Source organism: Triturus cristatus, chromosome 1_2 (assembly GCF_964204655.1).
Source record: "Triturus cristatus chromosome 1_2, aTriCri1.1, whole genome shotgun sequence".
Taxonomy (NCBI): domain Eukaryota; kingdom Metazoa; phylum Chordata; class Amphibia; order Caudata; family Salamandridae; genus Triturus; species Triturus cristatus.
In genome coordinates this window covers 820,588,908-820,610,856 of record NC_140580.1, presented here as the reverse complement: position 1 = coordinate 820,610,856, position 21,949 = coordinate 820,588,908, and the positions used below count along the sequence as shown (strand labels likewise).

The window sequence follows — 21,949 nt, the reverse complement described above, 5'->3', positions numbered from 1 at the left end:
GAGGATGCTTAAAAGCAGGAGTGCTCTGTTGCCTTGCACTTAGGGACTTCATTTCCCTGATCCCTAGTACTTAAATGTACTTCCCCTTCAGGCTCCATAAAAGCGAGTATTCCCATGATTCAGGGTGCATTTACTGCTGCTGTTTGAAGTAGGCTGCAAAGCAGGAAAGAGCTTGCTGCTGTTTGAAGGAGGAGACCAGAAAGCAGGTACCAGCCTGTTTTGTTGCCTGATTCTAAGGGGCTTCATTACACATAGTCCCTACTAGTCCCTGCTACTTGAAGGCGCTTCCATTCGGGGCCCTTTATAAGTGACTTCTATGCATGTGGTGCAGGATGCACATGGGATGTACCCACGCTGTCCACAGGTGATACCCAAGCCAAGGGCATGTCCGTCTGCAGCCCATAAGAAGCCAGAAGAGGCTGGGATGGGCCCAGTCCCTTTGTGCTGGTGTTTCGTGACCATGGAAAAAGTAAAACTGCTGCTTCCCTACAAACTCTGTGTTGGAAAGTGGGCTATTAGTAGTGGTAAATGTATATCTACCACTAGCAATAAGGCCATTAACACAATATAGGGCTCAGTACAGGCAATGGAAATTATTCCCATGCTCAACCCTTGGTAGCTTGGCTGCGAGCAGGCAGGCTTAACTTCAAAGACAGGTATGTAAAGCATTCAAGAACCCCAATTCAGTAAATAATTAAGACACAACTAGCAATAAAAATTAAACACCAATTTATAAAGATAGGAAATATTTGTATCTTTAAAATTACACCAACATGAAAAAAATACAATGTAGGGAACCGGAGATATGAATTTTTAAAGATTTAGCACTACATTGCACAGTGCTTATTGGGACATCTGGTTGTACTAGACCAGGTAAAATTCAAAGTTTCAGGCCGACTGCGATGGAGCCCTGCATGGCTATCCCTCGGTGTAGATATCAGTCAAAGATTTCACCTTCTGACTTTGAAACCTTTCTGGAGCTTTCTTCCAGTGGTCCCTCGAAGCTCTCAGCCAGTCTAGATTTGGTGAGGGTTCGCCGGCTTGACTTGTGACGAGCTCCTGGTCAAACTTATGGAAGTCTGACCTCTGGAGCTTTCCAGTGAGATGAACTAGAGATCATTGTAGGTGTTCCCACTGTATTGTAAGTGTCTCTTTCAGCATAGCACTGGCCCTGGGCCTGATTAGGCAGAGCCCAGGGTCAGTCAGAGTCAGTTACCACCAGTACCTGTCAGCAAAAAAGTTGGTGATGCACAGGGCACAGGATGACTTTGCAAAACTTCAGTTTAGGTAACATGCATCTAAAATCAACCATACCTGACAGCTTATTAGGAAAGATAGTGGGAGTACTGAAGAAAAAATTGAGCACACTGTTCAAGGAACGCATAGGATAATCAGTGACATATTTACAAGCACCTAACGCCACCGGAGCATGACTTTATTTGACACTCCAGTAATGCTGTGGGCTGGACCATATTTACAAGGCCACGCAAAGCAATTTTGCGTGGCTTTACCTGGCCTTGTTACTATGGCCCTCGTTCACGTAGTACTCGGCCTCGATGGGGCGTGTCATGGGTGTTGCTGTGGGTTTTCCAATCAACACCCAAGGCTTTTTGATTCTGCCCAGATTTACAAGGATTCATAAATCTGAGGCAGCGCCAAAAACAAATGCCTTTCCAGGGGAGGTGTTAAATTGGCGCAACGAGGAGAAATACTTTTATTTTGCCTCGGTTTTTGCACTTTCAACTCCATTAAAGATTGTTTTTGTGCAGGAAGGTTTCCCTTCCTGCAGTAACACAATCATCCATACAACCATGGTATAAGCGTTCCTGCGTTGGCGCACAGCTGCACAGGGGAGAGCACTGGGGTGCACCATATTCATGTAAATACAGCACATTGCTGCATTTTTTGAATGACGCAGCTCGGCGCAGCAAAATTGCTTGCGCACTGCTCGGCACCATTTCATTGTAAATATGCCCTTTGAGTCTGCTGGGAGCATAAAACCCGCAGTTTGAGAGGCCAACATGGAGAATTGTATATAACCACAGCTGAGACTCATAGACTTATAGGCCTACATTCTCAGAGAGCCCAAATCACATTTATCCTCTACCTTCCAAAAACAAGGAAACAATGAGAGTTAGGGTATGTTGCAAAGATCATCCTACTAAGAAGTCCTGTCCTCAAGGTGGGAACCCCTGTATTGATGTTGAGTTTTTCCTTGCCCAAAATAGGTTCGAAGTTATCATCCACTTTGGATTATAGTTGCACAAAAATGGTTTGCCAAGAAGTGTTTTTCACCCACTGATTCACACGGTCAAAATTCATGATGAAGCTATTCAAAGCGGAATTCTGCCATGCAATCCATCTATCCCCATTAACGAGGCAAACCACGCACACTTAACCATTTATTTCCTACACGGTCATAGAAGACACACCAATTTTGCAGCATCTTTACAAAATAACTGCAACTAAGACAATACAATCTGGCACTGGGAATTCTAGTTTCCCTGCCAATGATGTCTTGCATCTACTCCCTCGGTCCTCTACATATGATATGGTGCAAAAACACCCCCTCTCCCAAAGTGAAAGTGACTTAAAATTAATTCAAATTCAGATTTTATTGTTTCAGTTAATTAAAACCATAACAATATTGCCATTAGAAATACTACCAGAACAATGTTACCATAAGACTAACACTATCTGCTAACAGAAGTCTGTTTAAAGTGCGTCTGTGGTTTAAAAACAAGGTTGCTCATTGGATTTACCCGGTGTACAAGTACCAATATAGGGCCCAGGATTTCTCACAATGATATTAGCATTGTGAGAAGAGTAGAATGGGTAGGAAACTCAAGTAAAGAAAAATCTCAAGTGACCGCTTTATGATTCATTTTAGGCAACCAAAATAATTTTTTCTACTGCACATTCAGTAGGTTTATGATTTCTCTGTGTCTATTCATGCTGTCTCTTTGGGATAATTCAATAGTCCTTGATCATGTCTGCAAACATCAGGCTCCTTTGCCATTGGAAGTATTATGTTACATAGATCTCAAGAGCCAATTCCAACATGTAGCAAAAATGCAGTACTAAACTCACTGGATGAACTTGATAAACGATCAATCCATACTCCGTCTTGTAAAGGTGATACTGATATTGGGACAAAATTGTTAGCGCTCCTCTCTTGGAGTTTTATTGATGACAACAAGAAAATATAAGGACAATAATTTGGTTTCTTGTAACAGTGCAGGTTTGTGCATAGATATGTGTGACAAAGACTGGTTGAATTATATTACTCAATATAAGATATTAATTCTACAAGAAACTTGGTTGACAAATGGATGGGTTTACCCCATATGTTGCTCCAGGGACACCATCATTGCCTAAGAGAGCCAAGGGAGGGGGTGGGGCTACTAATCTGGATTGATTTATCAATTAATTTTACTATAAATTATAGATCACTGGGTAATGAAGATTAGAATGTATTACTTATTATTTTTTACATTTACATTTTTTATATTTCCAATGTCCCTAATGATATGAAATTATTACTTTTTCTGGCTCACTTCATGCATAGCAATTCAACTCTAATTGGAAGGAAGTGAGCTGGGATTCTTGCTGGAGATTTTAATATTAAATTAGTTGAGAAGCTGACAGGTCTACATTACAATGGAGAAGGAGATCAGTTTAGAACATTTATTCCTGCTCCCATGTATTTTAAGAGCAACCAAAGATCTGCACTTCTTTGATTAACCACCACTGGAACTTGCAATGATCAGCTTACTACTTCACTGGAAGTGAAATGTCCTCCCACACATGCAGCCAGAGGTTCGTCTAGTTGCTATTGATTATATCTCTGTATCTAGAAGCTTGCAGGGACCCAGTTCACACAATAGTATTATGAAGAGTTGATATAGTGATTATATTCCTGTCATGTTAAAACACGACCTACCACAATCAGCCACCATTAATTGTAAAATTAGGCCTTGGAATGAAAAGGTATTTGGGGCATGGGGAAGGCTTCAATCGCAAGTAGCAAAACCTGAGATTGCAGAAACGAGATAATAATAACTTCATTTCTTGATGTAATGGCACTCACAAGGCACAACCTTTGTCCCTTAACACCAATTATGAGTAGTGTAATGGGCACGACAGTGTTAGGGGGAACTTTGTCACACATGGTTGCCCTTTTTTTAAGTAGATGTAATTCATAGACAACAGATGAATGTTCTGCATGCAAATAATCTGAACATTTCTGCAGAATAAATAATTGCATTTCCATGGCACACAATAAAAAAATTCACAACTGAATACAGACTATCAAGAGATAGAATGTTATTTTTTTCCCTCTCTGAAGAATAATATGTGATGCAAGATTTAATCATTGCAACAAGTCACTTTCTTCACTATTATTTGACACTTTAAATTGCGCCCTCAATTGGCTTCAATGTGTTTTATTAAATAAAATAAAAACAATTAGGAACTTGTATTACTTGAAAAAGATAAATGGCCTCATTTACAAAACGTTTGCAATCTTAATTTACGTTTATTATTGTAAGAGAAGCAGAATCCAGCTGCTTTTTCACCAGGACCTTTGTTTGTGTGTAAAAACAAAATAGCCCCGAAGAGGGGACACATGGGGGCAGATTTATGAGCCCCTTGCGCCACTTTTGCGTCACTTTTCCCATGTTAAAAGTGACGCAAAAGTGGCGCAAGGGGCTCATAAATCTGCCCCATGGTGTTTTTAGTAAACTGCAGTGAAGTCCGGCAGTGTACCACCTTATACAGCTGAAAAAGTAACATTGAGGGGTAAAGAGCATTTTAAAAGGCTCGTCCCCGTTATTTAAACTAAAAGATTGAGGAATGGTATATGAACCCTGTGCACTAGTTACTGTTCCTAGCGTAATGTAATTGATGCTAATAAAAAAGTAAACATGAGTGGACATATCACCATCACTACACAAAGGCAGAGACTGGAGGTGCGCCTCTGTCTTCAAAGAAACTGCACTCTATACAGCATTTATGCCAATTCAGAACCAAAAACAGAGGGCCTCATTTACAAGGCCCCTGCGCCGCTGGAACGTCACTTTTAGTGAGGGTCCGGCGGCAGACACCGCAGGGCCATATCTACAAGGCCATGTATAGCCGCCCCGAGATTTCTTAAACTTGGGAATGCGTCAAAAGCCTACCCCTCGCCATTATTTCTCCTCGTTTGTTCCGCTTTCTATGTGTGCTGTATTCTGCAGCACACATAGAAAGAGGAAATCAATCCATTGATTGTTTTTGTGCAGGAAGGTGTCTTTTCCTGCGCATAACTATCACCCCATAAACGCAGACACCCTTGCACCATGCGTTGACGCATGGCAGCCATTTGTGCACCAGCCCAGGGAGAAAGGACATTAATGCACCTATCTGATAGATACGGAACATTCCTGCCTTTTTCTTGTGGCTTGTGACCCTGCCCTACGGCAAAAGATTGTACATGAGGCCCAGAGTGTTCACATGGAAATTATTTCAAGAATGTTTACATTAATCAGGAATAACTGTGTGAATATTTTCTTTCCTATGCTAGTTAGAAATAAAAATCTGTAAAAAAGGTTTTCCAAGCAAAGAAAATAAAGGCAAGCTGGTGGCAGGATAATATTTGGTGCAAAGTGATAAGTGCAAGCAGTGTAGTGACCATTGATGCAAGTGAGAAGCGGAAATATGTAGAAGGTCGGTACAATCACAAGATTATGAGGCCTAACAGTTTTTTAATGAATGTTAATAGTTTAAGCAAATCCCAATCTGTTGGCGTAAGATCATTAACGTTTCGCATAGGTACAAGCCCCTATCGCCATCACAACGTCACTTTTAGTGACGGCGATAGGGACCTCGCCTTATTTACAAGGCAGCGTTAAGCCACTTAACGTTGCTTAGCACTGTCTTGTAAATAAGCACCCTTTCATGTTACACTTAGCATGAAAGGGGAGGGCAATGATTGTTGCGGTGGGCGTTCCACCGCAACACCCATTGATTCTGACGCTGCCTCCTATTTACAAGGAAGGCGTAAATAGTAGCAGCGCTAGAGTTAAGACCAAGAAAAACCTGGTCTTAACCTGGCAAAGCAAGGAGAAATGTTGCATTTCTCCTCATTTTTGCTGTTTTCATGTGTGCTGCGTTGTGCAGCACACACGAAAACAGCAAAAGGCCAATGATTGTTCATGTACAGGAGGGTCCCCCTGATCCAGCGGGTTACCAACCTCAGGTACTCAACTACCATATACTCACCCGGGCCCATAAACACACACACATTCACATAGGCTAGTAGATACCGTTGGGGTGAATTTGTTGTACTAATACCTGTAAGATGAATTTATCTTATCATTTCTTACCAAACCTTTCTGACCAAATGTACTTTCCTCTGGTCACTGGCCCTTTTAGTTAACCTTTGTAGGTAAACATTTACATAGAATAAAATCTTTTAAATAACAACAGACTCTGTAGAGTTTAAAATGTTTATCTAGTTAAATTCAATGTGAGCCAAGAACCCAAATACAATTCGTACACTGTTTCTCCAAGGAAGGAAATAAAATATAAGTCAGAAAAATCATTAAACAATGTTATTACGATGACAGTACCTGAATAGGGAGAAACAAATAGAGCAATACAATGACATACTACACAGAATTATAGTTACCTAGGATGGTGTGAAAACCAACCCCTTGGCCAAGGAGCTGGAAAGGGTCCCCTGGGACAGATCAGGTGTCAAAGGTTCAGGACAGGATTCAGGGACAGGATACTTCTTCTAGATACGACGCCTGTGTCGCACCCCTCTCTGATACTATCTTCCTCCTTGATTCTTCTGCGATCTTCTTCTATTCTGTGCCTCCTCGATTCTTCCGCGATGTTCTTCTAATCAATTAGGGTCTTCAATATTTGCTAAGTTCTCGGACAGCATCACGGTCTCTCAGCATCTCAGCAGTATGAGCGATAACTAACTAAGTAAACTACCTCAATTATACCCTTCTAATGGCATGTACCACCCCTGAAGGTTTCAAATTTATGAAACTCCTAATTCTGATTGGACAGGGAAGGGGGGATGATCATCACACCATGCTAAGTTTTAACAGTTTTCTTTAGTCTATTATTCAGCGTTCCCGCCCCTAAGATTTATTTTCCCAAGCTTTATTTCCCACCCGCATTTCACATTTTCATCAATAAATGTATACATTTAATAATTTTCTCATTCATCATTCAGGAGGACAACTTCTTCCTCAGGACATGTAGCGGGCGTGGCCTTGGCTGGAGTTCAAGTACATCATCATGGTTCCTGGCGGGTTACAAGTGCGCAAGCGTTGGGTATCACATGGCACATAGACTTTAGTATTGTTCTGAGGCCCAAATACGAACTAAATAGAAAGAGTCAAAGAAACATGTTAGAAATCAAAATAAAATGATTTCACTGCATACCACCTATCTCTACTCTAATCCCATTTACTTATAAAAATCTTTCACATTAACATTTTCATAAAGTTGCAGGGTTTAGTTTTGGCAAAAGCATGCGTTTTAACATGTGAGTTTCAAGCGGCCATCTTAAAAGCGATTGCGCAGCTGCAAAGATTTCCCTCCAAGCTAAGATTCGTCATTACTACGTAGATGTAGTTGACGCATGGGCAGTACAGAATTCTTTGTTAGAAGCCATTTTGAGTCACACTTGGGTTACTTGTTAGTATGACACATATGCAAGCTTCCCTTAAACTTAAATGTGTGAACTGTAATGCACGTTAGTATTCACAAACACAATTATTATGGTATTACGAGTTATTTTGAGAAGATTGCATCTGAGCAAGTCTCTTTTATACGAGTCCTTGCTCCATCAATCCCCTCTCTGATGGCATCAGAGTTAAAGTTGGCATCTGATTTGGTGGTGGGAAATTAGTGATGCCATCACTAATTTCCCACCACCAAATCAGATGCCAACTTCAACACATCTCAATTCCTTCTTCAACCTTTCCATTTCCTTCTTTTTCATTATTGTACTGTAAACTCCTCATCCTTTTATATAAATCTCCTATCATTTCTTCTAATTGTATCTCATCGTATTTTCTTTTCTTTCTCTTTTCGGTCACTTCATATCTTTTTCTTTTCTTACAACATTTGAACCATATCATTATTGTTAAGACTAATAGTGTTAATCAAAGTATTGGCAATATTATTTGACCTATAATGCTCTTACCTATGTTAGAAAACCTGCTCCCTATGGTAGTGATACTATTTGTTAGTTTTTTCCATACACTGTCAACTTCCAGTGATTTCAAATCTTCCTCCAATTTTGTAATATTTTTAATACATCCTCCAATTTCAACACTTTTGACTGGAATGTATGTGCAACAATGTTGAGCTTTCAGCATTTTACAGACTCCACCCTCTTTTGCCAATAATATATCAAGAGCAAGTCAATTTTGCAAAACCATAGATCTAATTGCAACCATTTCCGTGTTGATCATCAAAAATCGTCCAGCAATGTCAGTTGATAACCGATCAACAACTGTAGATAGCTGACAAATTTTCAGTGAATTCAGAATTACTCCCACTGAAGGTATTAATGCACTAAATATATCACCTACCATTTCTGAAAAACTAGCTCTCTTAGTACGTGCTAGTTCCTTTGCGTCTTCATTGCTTCCAGTGATTCTTTTCACATGGTACACCTTTGGGAATACTATTCCAAAATAGCAACTCTCGTACCAATGATCAGGCAGCCTGAAATAGGCTTTATTGCCACACACGTAATAAACTCCAGGAAATACTGGATCTGTTCCACCTTTTAGTCCCCAACCCTCAATAACTCAGAAATTATGTTTTCATTCACTGGAACCAATAAATGCATTGTTATATTCAGTCTTTAATCTATGGAGGCAGATCTTCCCTTTCTTTTCAAAGTCCAAGGACATAGCAGCATGAGTCTTGCCAGTTGTATAAATTTCTTCTTTCTCAGCCCATTGAGGTATTCGGTTCAGAAACCCTTCTTTGGAAGTCCTGTCTCCTTTGCTCAACTAAATTCAAAAATATATTTTCTTCTTCGTGTAATTTACATGTTAGATTGTGCTTATGTGCTTCAGCTATATCTATTGTTTTCATAGTTAGAAAATATTCTTCCATAAACTGGGCATCTTTAGTACTAAGAACTGGGTTCATGCTCTTTCGCATAGGAACCTCAGAAAAAATCACATCTACATTATAATAATAATATTGTAACTTTCCTGTTCTATAAAACAAACTTGCTAAAATACTACAAGAAATACCATAGGTTAAGGGAATATGGTGATATGTTACACCTTCTGCTACAGATGCAGGTAATTTCATACACACATAACAATCACTGACTTCCATAGTGTCCACATATTGTACTAATAACGTTGTAAATACATTTAAAGCAATGTCATTATTTATCACAATGTGCTGTATATCTAACTCATCTGATGCTCCTAAATCTACTATGTCTCTTTTGGTCTTAGACTCATCTGGTGCTTCTAATGCTACTCTATGTCCTTTGTATACAATTTCGTTTTGGTTTTCCAGCAGCTCTATCATCAGCCATTTTGGGCTAAGAAGATTTCTCTTCTTTACTTTCGAATTATTTGTGAAATATAAATTCATGGGGAATTTTCAGGTTGGTCTCACTTCTTCGGCAATCTGTTCTGCATTTATTTCTTCATCACTTTTTTCATTTAAATCTAGATTCTCGAATTCTTCAAGAATTGCATATGTCCATGCAGGACCCTTGAATTTATTGTTCAATACTTTTAATCTTTGACTTCTTCATTTGGGCCTATCAGTAGATGTCCCAGACTGACTAGAAATTTCGTCTACCTGTTCAGGTTCTTCATTTATTGTCTTGAAATTATACTTTAACCTTTTCACACCACCTGGCCAGTTATCACCTCTTCTGACCCTTTTTGCTTGCACTGTCACTGTCTTCCAGTGTTCTTTTATTTTCATTAAGTTGCGGCACAATCTGGTTATTTTCATTTTCAGAGTGCCTCTCTGTCTGTCCTTGTCCAGGGCTTATTTCTCTAACGTTATTTTCTGCCTGGATGCGTTCTTCTTCCATGGCCTGACCCTGTTCAGGTTTTATTTAGATTTTCTCTTCTTCTTCTACCTGAACTTTTTCTTCTTTTCCTAACTGGTCCTGCTCAGGTCTTACTGCACTTTGGTTTTCTGCAGCCTGAACGTGTTCTTCTAGACCTATCTGTCCCTCCTTAGACTCATGAATGATTTCATCCACCTCTGTCTGAGTAGATTGTTCTCTCCTTGTCTGATCCTGCTCAGGTTCTCCAACAGCTGTATTTTCACTTTCCTGAGCTTGTTCTTCTATACCTGCCTGGTCCTCACTATTCTCCAGTCTCTCTAACCGGGTTTGGCTTCTTGTTCTCACATTTACTTCAGGTATGTCAACCACTGGTATCCAGTCATCCTGACTTATGCTCGGTTGTTCTTGGTCAGCTACTTCAGGATCTGTTAGTCTAGATCCTTCAGCTGCACAACCTTCTGCAGCCTCAACTGCTTGAGTCAGTTGGGGTCCTTCCTCGTCAGGTGCTGGTACTCTCTTAGTATGGCTTGCATGAATCCAATTAGGCAAGCCTGCACATTTCACTGCTGTTGTTGTAACCAATATAACCTGATTTGTTTTTTCCCACCTGGGTGCTAAGCACGACTCTCGAGTGTGATTCTTTACCAACACCCAGTCACCCGGATTTAGATCATGTGCTTGATCCGGCTGCCTGGCAACTGCGTCCTCTCCAACCTGGTGAGAGATAGAATGCACTAGATCAGCCAGTTCTTTGCAATATTCCAATACCAAATCATCAGATATATTCAACAGTTTGTGTCCTGGTATACATGCTTGCTAAATTGCCCTTCCCATGAGTATTTCATGGGGACTCAATCCTGTATTCTTGTCTGGAATGATTCTGAGTCCCATCAGAACAAGAGGTAAAGCATCAGGCCACTCCAGTGGGGTGGATGCACATACCCTTGCCAGTCTTGTTTTTATAGCGCCATTCATTTGTTCTACCACTACAGAAGCCTCTGGGCGATATGCACAGTGCAGTTTTTGTTCAATTTTAAATGCTTCACATATTAGTCAAATTATTTCATTATTAAAATGACACCCTCTATCTGATTCCAATGTTACTGGAAAACCAAACCGTGGAATCAGTTCCCTCAACAATAGTTTGGCAACTGTTATACTGTCATTTCTTCTAGTAGGGTATGCCTCCACCCACCGTTAGAATAAACAAACTATGACAAGTATGTACTTCAAACCTCTGCAAGGTGGCAATTGTATGAAATCTATTTGTAGCCTTATAAATGGACCTTCTGCTTTTCCAATTCTTCCCATACTGACCACTGTTTTTCGGCCTGGATTCATTTGTAGACAGAGCAAGCATCTCTGGCATAGACTTTCTGCTCGTTTCCTGAACTTTGGATTAAACCAATCCTGCCTAAAGAGTCTGATCATAGCATCCCTGCCTATGTAGGTGTCTCCGTGATACATCCTAGCCAATTGTGAAAGCATACAGTCTGGTATTACTGGCCTGCCATCTGGGTAAACCCACACATCATCTTCTGCCCTTTTTTGCCACCCTACTTTCACCCATTCTTCTCTTTCTCTCAATTCTACCTCATCTTCTAGTTGTCTTACTTCTTCCCATGTTTCCAATCCTGAGAGTAGCATAAGTTGACAGCTAATTCCACTTGCTCAATTTTCTTGTTTACCGCCAATTTATTTCTGGCACAGTATTGGGCAACCTGGTCAGCATACCTATTACCAGCTGTCACATAGTCATCTCCTGACACACTTGACCACTGCCACTTATTTTGGCAATTGTATTGCTTCAAGCAGTTCTTTTACGAAATTTCCATTTGTAATTGGGAATCCTGAAGAAGTCAAGAAATCCCTCTGCATCCAAAGTTGCGCAAAATCATGCACAACCCCGTAACCATACTGGCTATCAGTAAAAATCGTTACTTTCCAATTTTTCCCAATTTTGCAAGCTTTAATCAAAGCTATCAATTCTGCTACTTATGCAGATTTGACTCCTGGTAAATAGGATGCTTCGACTATTCCAGCCAATGTACACACAGCGTAAGCAGCACTTAGTCCTCCCTCCTCATGGCTCAAACACGAGCCGTCTACCAATAGCTCATGTTCAGCATTCTTCAAAGGTTCTTCCTGTAAGTCTGGACGGGGTTTGATGCAAAGTTCAGTCACATTCAAACACTCGTGCTCGATTTCATCTCTCACCTCTTCTCCAAATACATCTGGTAATAAGGTGGCAGGATTAAGTACGGTACACCTGACTATTGTCACGTTTTCAACACCCAATATGATTCTTTCATAGTCATCCAACTAGGAGTAAGATACTGAGTTTGAGTTCTTGTTAAAAGAATCTCAACTGAATGTTGAACATGCACCTTTACCGGATGTCCCATCACAATTAATTCGCTTTGTTCCAGACTCTTGCAGGCTGCAGCTACTGCTTTTAAACAACCAGGTAAATCTGAGGCTACAGGGTCCAAAGTAGCAGAGGAGTATGCCACTGGACGTCGCATTAAACCATGTCTCTGGGTTAAGACTGAGAGTGCACAACTATTTCAAAACAGTGCGAATTCTTTTGAGTAATCTGGCATACCTAAGGCAGGGGCTTCACACAGACACTTCCGTAATTTCACAAATGCTTCCATACTTTCATAATCCCATTCTATTGGATCTTGGTCATTTGTATAAGGGATTTTGCTAGCAAGGAGAACTCTACAATCCACTGCCTACAGTATCCCACAACTCCAAGGAACATTCTTATTTCTTTCTGGGTTTGCGGCAATTTTATTTGTCTTATTATTTCTATTTTTTCAGGGGTCACTTTCCTTACTCCACGTTCTATTTGGTGTCCTGGATATTTGACTCCGGGTCTTTAATGATTTTTAATCGAATAAAGACTAAATGATGATGATGATGATGACTCCGGGTCTGCAAAACTGCAATTTTTCAGGGGACACTTTATGTCCACCATCAGCCAAATGATTTAACAAGGCAATTGGATCAGTAACTTGTCTTAGACGCGACTAACAAGTCGTCAATATACTGTACCAGTACTGATCTCCTGGGTAACACTAAGGTTTCTAAGCACTTTTTCAATATTTGATTAAAAATCGAAGGACTTTCAGTATACCCTTGAGGAACGCGGTTCCAGACTAAAATACGGTCCTCAAACTTAAATGAAAAAAGATACTGATTGATTACAGTAAACCATCCTGCCTTCCTTGGTATCTGGTACAGAATTACTGCTGGGTTGGGCAATACCGGGCAACAAGGTACAACAATCGTGTTAATCTTTCTTAGATCTTTGAACTATTCTATATTTCCCGCTGGGTTTCTTAATGCCAATTATAGGTGAATTACATGGACTGCTCATTATTTCTTTTCGAATGCCTTGTTCAATTATTCAATCAATTTCTGCTGCAACACCAGCTTTGATTTTGGGACTCATTTTGTATTGTCGAGTATTTGGGTAAACTGCACCTTCCTTCACAGTTACTTTCACTGGGTCTACATTTGCCATTAACCCTACATCTTTTCCTGTAAAATCCCACACATCAGGATTTACTGTCATTCTGACCTCATCTGGTAAATCGTCTTTTGTCATCATGGAATACATCTCGTCTACCTCTGTGCCTTGTTTAGTTAACATGATTTTGTAGACTTCATCTGGGGTTTGAATTGCAACACCGTCCGGTGTGCAAAATATTGTGCAGTTCATTTTGCACAGTAGATCTCTTCCTAATAAATTTACGGGACTGGAGTGACACACCACAAATTTGTGCATTTCCCTGAAATTGCCAATGCGTACCTCCATTGGTTCTGTAATAGGGGTTCTAATCTGTTTATTTGAAACGCCCACTACTTGGATCGCTTCTCCCGAGAGGGGTAGGTTTGGGATGTCGCTGTTCTTACAGTAGAACGGGTAGCACCAGTGTCCAACAAAAAGGTATTATCTTTTCCTTCTACTTTACCATCAATACATGGACCTGACTGATCTATCGGTAAGGATGCGTCAAGTGCGCACTCCTTTTCCTTCCCCCCATCCACCGTCATTAGTCGAAATGATTATCCTGCAAAAGAAATTGTGATGTTACAGAATATTTCTTACCACTTCCTCCTTGAAATCCGGTGTCCGCACTGTACTTGGCCTGGTTCACAAAATTTGGCATAGGGGCAGGTGGCAACTGACTCTGTAGATTTACAACCTGCTGCGGTTGACTCATTATCACCTCATTCTGCATCTGTGGATTTAAATTTTGATTTGGGCCATTATTATTCTGAATATTTTTACACTCGTATTTCCAATGCCCCAATTTTCCGCACCCATGACAGGGAAACTTTTTCTTTGCCTCCTCTCTACTCATTCGTCCTTTTTGTTTTCCCCCATTATTTTCACTTTGGCCTTGCCCCTTTCCTTGATTTCCTGTCTGACTGTTTAGTTGGAGTTCCTGCTGTTCTGCTAATTTAACTTGGGCCCACATCACCTTTTCTTCTAACTTCTTTCGTCTATTGTCAATTTCATCTCCGCAATACTTTGCGTATTTAAGAATGTCATCTATTGGTCTTGCTTACCAACACAACATGTGCTGACGAATCATGTCTCCAATTTCTGGTTACAATCCTGTCACAAATCGATACACAAAATGTCCCATATCTTTATCTCCAATGTTCTCAAAACCACTATACTGTTTAAATACCTGCAGTAAGCGTTCATAATAAGTATGTAGAGACTCATTTCTATTCTGGGTCGTTCTATCTATCTTTACTCAGTCTGTTTCTTTTGGAGGAATTTTCCCTTTCAAGAAAGTGATCGCCTGGTGATATTTCTTCATTACCTCTGCGGAAGGGGCTCCTATTTTTGCATCTCTCGGGTATTCATCACTAGGCCAATCAACAGTAATTTTACATTCTGTCCATAAATCAGCAGGTACCACTATGTCAAATAAGCCATCCAAATCTTTTAACAATACTTTAGAAACCTTCACAAACCTTTCAACTTGCCGATACCATTCAACTGGTTTTGCTCTTAACTTCGGGAAGTCATTTATAAATGACAAAATATCATGTCTGGTCCATGGAACATGTACATATCCTCCTCCCGGTACCTCTCTCAATGAACATAGTCTTTCTACCTTTCCTGTTTCTTTCAACAAAAATTCAGAAGTTGTTCGATTGACATGTGCTTCTTGCTTTTTACTCATCCATCTAGCTTTCCATTTGTCCAGATCACCCCATTTTTGTAAAATGGTCATCAATTCTTTAACCTGCAATTCTTTTCCGGACACATTCATATTTTCCAAGTCCTTATCACTGAATTCTGCTCTGTATGGTTTCTGTAATACCTTGGATTTCCCTATTTCAACTCCCATTTCAGAGGGTAAGTCTGTCAATTTCTCATGATATATCTTTGTATTTCTAGTGATACTTCTACAAATGAACAGTAACTCTTCTTCACTGTTAGTATTTAGCTTGTCTAGTCCCACGTTTCCAGCTATCATTTCTTCCAATTCCACTTTCAATTTGTAAATATTCAACATTTTCAGTGGCTGTTTTGGCTTGTCTATTCCCTGTGCCCATCTTTCTATTTCTTCTGGTGATACTATTGTGGCACTCTTGACTCCTGTTGAAGTCTCTATTTGTACTTCCTTTGAACTACTAGGTGTATCTCTTCTCGGGGTTTCATTTATCTGTCCTCTTATCGGTAAATCCATTAATGATATCACCGAATCACATTCTCTGCCTTGATCATCAATTATTATTTTCTCATTTCTGGGTTCAATTGTAGGTGTGGACATGACTGGTGGTTTGTGACTGATTGTTTTATCTCCATATAATGCAACCATCGGACCTATAGTCACTGGTATAGTCAGCGCTTCAGGGTGGATACTCATTTGGGTTATTTTCTGTATTAATTCTTCTCTATTCTTGTTTATTGCACCTATTTCCTTTTCCTGAAGTACCCTTCCATTCATTGGGTCATGTATAACTTGTGGAGCCAATGGTGTTCCCAAAACCGGGGCACTACTGAGTCCTTCTTGGTAAGGTGGAGGGTTTTTCAATAAAATGTCCTCCAAAAAATCATCATCTAATCCTCCACTACCTGTCATGGTTAAATGTTTAGTTTTCTCTGTGCTTTTGCCTCCTGACTGTTCCTCAGCCATTGGTACAGGATAAAATCCTTCAGCCATCATTGCTTGTCTCCATTGTTTCATCTGATTATCTCGTGATTCGTGCGGTAGTCTAGGATAAAACCCTCTAAAGCTTCTGCTACTTCTGCGCTCAAATACTTCAGTCTCCCATTCCTCTTAAGCTTCATATTGTGTTAATCTTGGTTGGGGCTCTAATTCATTCATTCTTAATCTCAGATTATTTAGAATTCTCCCATTAAACGTACCATGTTCTGGAAAAGCTAGCACTCCATCACTTTTTGTATATTCTATCCAATTTTCCAACCATATACAAGTATGATAGCCTCTTTCCATCATCATGTGTGATGCGGGCGTTTTCGGGGGAGGGATAAGAATTCCCTCTCCAGTCTTAATGGGTTTATCCTTTTTAAAATAATGTTTAATTTTCTGCATAAATGTCATTTTTTTTTCTTGGTACATTTTGGGTGTTGATCTTTTTATATATTGTTCTCTGGCAAATCCTAAATACCTTTAAAGTTGGATTGTGTCTCCACATGCAAAAGCCCACTGTCAATTATTATTGTAGCTTCTATTTTACTAATCATTCAAATGTTCGCTTTTGCTCTAATACTTGACCAATACTAGCGTGGCTTCTATTCCTCCGACCAATCAAATTCTGTTTCACGCTATGCGTTTAGCCAATACTAGCGCGGCTTTTCTGTGACGTCAGTATCACTCCTTACTACTGACCCCTCCTTTACAATTTCGCGTCAGGCACATGCCCGCTGTTCCAACCAATCCCAGCGCGGCCCTCTGTGACGTCAGTACAGTACCCGCAACTGACCCCTCCTTTACAAGGTAACACAAATAACTTATTTTTCTTTCAATATACATACAAAATGTATTAAATGACAACACAGAAACATTTGCTACTCTGTTTGCTTCGCTAAAATCAGAAAGTCAATTTACATTTACTGCAAGTAAAACTTTTCTGCATTCTCTTCACACACTACGAGTAAAACTCTTCTGCTTACTCTTCACTCAAGCGCCGACAAACCTGCTACTCCTTCGGTATTATCCTTTCTGGGTGATATAAGACCAAAGTTTCACCAGGGAACTCTTTGCTATCAATCACTCTCACTTTTCTTCAAATTAATCGCTAATTCAGCACTGTCAGCCTTGCATAGCCTTTCAGCGCTATCTTTAACAAACGAGTAACCTCACTGCAGTGTGGTTTCCATTCACCATCCGCTATTCAATATTCCCGGGAATATCCAGACAACATAAAACAAAGTACAAACGGGTTTGTTAATACATAATTAATAATTCAAATTCAATATTTTCCCCTAACTAGTTAATAAAAACCATAGCTCTGCTACCAGAAAAACTGATCCAGCGGATTACCAACCTCAGGTACTCAACTGCCATATACTCACCTGGGCCCATAAACACACACACATTCACATAGGCTAGTAAATACCGCTGGGGTCAATTTGTTGTACTAATGCCTGTAAGATGAATTTATCTCATCATTTCTTACCAAACGTTTTTGACCAAATGTACTTTCCTCTGGTCAATTGACCTTTTAGTTAACTTTTGTAGGTAAAAATTGACATAGAATAAAATCTTTTAAATAACCACAGACTCAGGAGAGTTTTAAATGTTTATCTAGTTAAATTCAATGTAAGCTAAGATCCCAAATACAATTCGTACACCATTTCTCCAAGAAAGGAAATAAAATATGTCAGAAAAATCATTAAACAATGTTATCACAATGACAGTACTTGAATAGGGAGAAACAAAGAGAGAAATACAATGACATACTACACAGAATTATAGTTAACTAGGATGGTGTGAAAACCAACTCCTTGGGCAAGGAGCTGGAAAGGGTCCACTGGGACAGATCAGGTGACAATGGTTCAAGACAGGATTCAGGGACAGGATAGATGAGCTCTTCTAGATACGACGCCTGCGTCGCACCCCTCTCTGATACTATCTTCCTCCTCAATTCTAGGGTTTAGGCTCTAAAACTGCAATTTCAGTCTTCTTCAATATTTGCTTAGTTCTCGGACAGCATACCGGTCTCTCAGCATCTCGGCAGTATGAGCGATAACTAGCTAACTAAACTACCTCAATTATACCCTTCTAATGGCATGTACCACCCCTAAAGGTTTCAAATTTATGGAACTCCTAATTCTGATTGGACAGGGAAGGGGGATGATCTTCTCACCATGCTAAGTTTTAACGATTTTCTTTAGTCTATTATTCATCGTTCCCGCCCCTTAGATTTATTTTCCCAAGCTTTATTTCCCACCCGCATTTCACATTTTTATCAATAAATGTATACATTTAATAATTTTCTCATTCATTATTCAGGAAGACAACTTCTTTCCCAGGACATGTAGCAATCGTGGCCTTGGCTGGAGTTCAAGTACATCATCATGGTTCCTGGCGGGTTACAAATGCGCATGTGTTGGGTATCAAATGGCACATAGACTTCAGTATTGTTCTGAGGCCCAAATACGAACTAAGAAGAAAGACTCAAAGAAACATGTTAGAAATCAAAATAAAATGATTTCACTGTATACCACCTATCTCTACTCTAATCCCATTTACTTATAAAAATCTTTTGCATTCGCATTTTAATAAAGTTGCAGGGTTTAGTTTTGGCAAAAGCATGCGCTTTAACATGTGAGTTTCAAGCGGCCATTTTAAAAGCGATTTCGTAGCTGCAAAGATTTCCCTCCAAGCTAAGACTCGTTATTACTACGTAGATATAGTTGACGCATGCGCAGTACAGAATTCTGCGTTAGAAGCCATTTTGAGTCACACTCTGGTTACTTGTTAATACGACACCTATGCAAGCTTCCCCTATACTTAAATGTGTGAACTGTAATGCACGTTAGTATTCACAAACACAATTATTATGGTATTGCGAGTTATTTTGAGAAGATTGCATCCGAGCAAGTCTCTTTTATAAAAGTCCTTACTCCATCACCCATTCTTCACATAAATAATCCTTCTGTGTGTGCTGCATTAAGCAGCACATATAGAGGTTACAAAAGGCATTCCAGGATTGTTTATGTGCAGGAAGGGGGATCTTCCTGTACATAAACAATCTTCCCCTGCATGGAGACACCCTTGCACCATGCTGCAAGGGTGCCTGCTTTGGCGCTAAGCTGCTAAACTTGAAAACAGAAACAGGAGTAAACCCGTTGACCCAGCCGAGACCGGGTAAGCTTTATAACAAAAAAACAATGTCTGAACTGGTATATCATTCAGGGGGGATTGTTCATAGAAGGTGTAGCAATCACACAAGTGGGGGGGGGGGGGAACAAGGGAGACCAAGGTAGAGTGGAAGGGTTGTTATTTGCATATAGTTATAGTAGCACTATGATACAACTAGATTGCAGTAACCATAACAACCAACTGCACTGGAAGTGTTGCAGTGAGTGAACGGCGCAGTGACACAAGTGATTAAAGAACAACGTGAAGCGGCGCAAAAACAGTAAAACAATAAATTGTGGGGGTCAAACAATTGTTTTTTGCAATTACAAGTACAATTTCATTTTTTTGTGACTGACCCTTTGGTGGCCGCGAATGGCGTTGTGGAGTCAATGGCATTTCGACCTATTTAAATCAAGGTCATCATCAGGACGATGGTTACTTAATTCTGGAATAGTGCTGTATAGAATCAGAAAGGAAAACGAAGGGTAATCAGAATGAGTAGAGCCCAGAGGGAAAGGAGTAAAACAGAGAAGGTGCTAGGTAAGTGATTAAGGGATACCTGATGGCACTATGGGAGATGGAGAATCCAGGGGAGAGAATCCGCTCGGCTGGAACTGTTGCAAGAACAGAGGGGGCATGTGGTCAGGGTAAAGGAGTGAGGACGCAGTTTGTCGAAACAAAGCAGGTACCCGTTTGGGAGTTACCTGTAGGACGTCAATCGAATGTAGACCGGCGTGCAGGGAGCTGCGGTCTAAAGGAGGAAGGAAAAGGGAACACGGACGTGGGTTTTTCTTGTGTTCTACAGTGTCAAAAGTCTATGAGAGGTCAAATAAGACTACAGCAACATCCCAACCAGATCTTAAAGACCTAAGTAGATAGCTTGGGAAATACATAAATATTCAAATGAAGCTACATTTGGGGCCAGTCTATTGTTTAAAGATGCAAGCTCTTTATAGAGCCTAAATCATTCCCATGATTAATCTTTACCTGAGAAGATTTGCTAGTAAGTAGTGTAGGAGTTTCATGGATGCACGATTTCTTATGCAGATAGCATGGGGAGCTTTGGCACACTTTGGACCTAATTTACGAAGCTCCTAGTGGCACTTTTGCCCATCTGGAGCATCACTTTTTTGATGCTCTGGTGGCGCAATGTGGCGCAGAATATTTGCAAACCCACGCAAAGCCACTTTACATGACTTTTCATTACCTTGTAAATATGTGCTCCTTTCACGCAGAACACTGCATGGAAGGGGCGTGCCATGGGTGTTGCTGTGGGTGTTCCCATGCACCATCAATGGAGTCTAAAGCCTTCCCAGATTTACGAGGAATCATAAACCTGGGAATGCGTCAGATTCTAATTCCACCCCAGGTGTGTCGTTAGGGAGGTGCAACGAGGAGAAATATCCTTATTTCGCCTCGATTTTATCCTTCAATGTGTGCTGCATTCTGCAGCATACACAGAAGAGGAAAACACCTCTTGTGATTTCTTTTGTGCAGGAAAGAGCCCCTTTCTGCACAAAAACAATCACCCCTACAACTAAGACACCCTGGCACTATGGAGCAAGGGTGCCTACTTTGGCACATGGCAGCCCATTGTGCGCCAGCACACGGGAAAAGAACAGGAATGCGCCGTATCTAATAGATACAGCACATTCCTGCCCTTTCCTTTTGACGCAGGGCAGTGTCGCAAGATTTCTTGCAATACTGCCCTGAGCCAATATCTCGTAAATGAGACCCTTTGTTTGCAGTTTTATTACGTGTAAAATTGGCCCAAAAGCATAAGAGTGCCTCACGTGTGAAGCAGTTAACGCGATTTGTTTGGTACATGTATAGTAATTGATTTTCCCAGAATCACAAGATCCTTGGAAGAGGATAAGATTCAAACCTGGGTCCCCAGTTCCAAAGTCAGGCCCATGGGCAACATTTGCTGCCCAACTGCCTCTCTTATATCTCTCATCATGGGTTTTCAGCCATTAGCATGGCAGCTTCATGCACTTGTATTTTAACTCAGCTGAGAATTGCCGAAAGCTTGGATAGATGCATTGTTCACTATTGTTTTATAGTTTTAAGTGGTGCAAGACCTTTGAGAATCCTATAACATTGGTTTAGAAATGACTGATGATATTGCTTTGGTGGGTGTGGATTGCGTGAACAACAGAGTGTTAGGAGAAATATGTTTCAGACTTTTTGTCATGTTTTTTGGGAAGGCTTGCAGAAGCTCACACTAGATAGAGGGCTGAGAATGTAGAATTTCAATAAAAGTTGATATCTCCAATACATACGGAGTTGAGGCAAAACTGATCCGGTAGGCTTGGGTCTAGGACGAGATCTTGGCAGCGTGCCCACCTAATAGGTTAAGGTCTTTTGTTGAACACCTAAGCTATATCGCAATAGAAGTTCTTTCACCACTGTGCATTTCTGTAAGTGAATATTGAACCTCTCCCCCGTTGCCAGTATCTTCTTGTCCATACCTTGAAGTTGGTTACATAGAATTTGAAATTCTCCCAGAACTATA

General features: G+C 40.3%; 1 protein-coding gene across 1 annotated transcript in view; it reads left to right on the top strand.

The window, feature by feature from the left end:
* The window catches only part of CHD5 (chromodomain helicase DNA binding protein 5), a 568,616-nt gene that overhangs the window by 280,522 nt on the left and 266,145 nt on the right, over window positions 1–21,949 (top strand). The gene's annotated exons all lie outside the window — the stretch shown is intronic.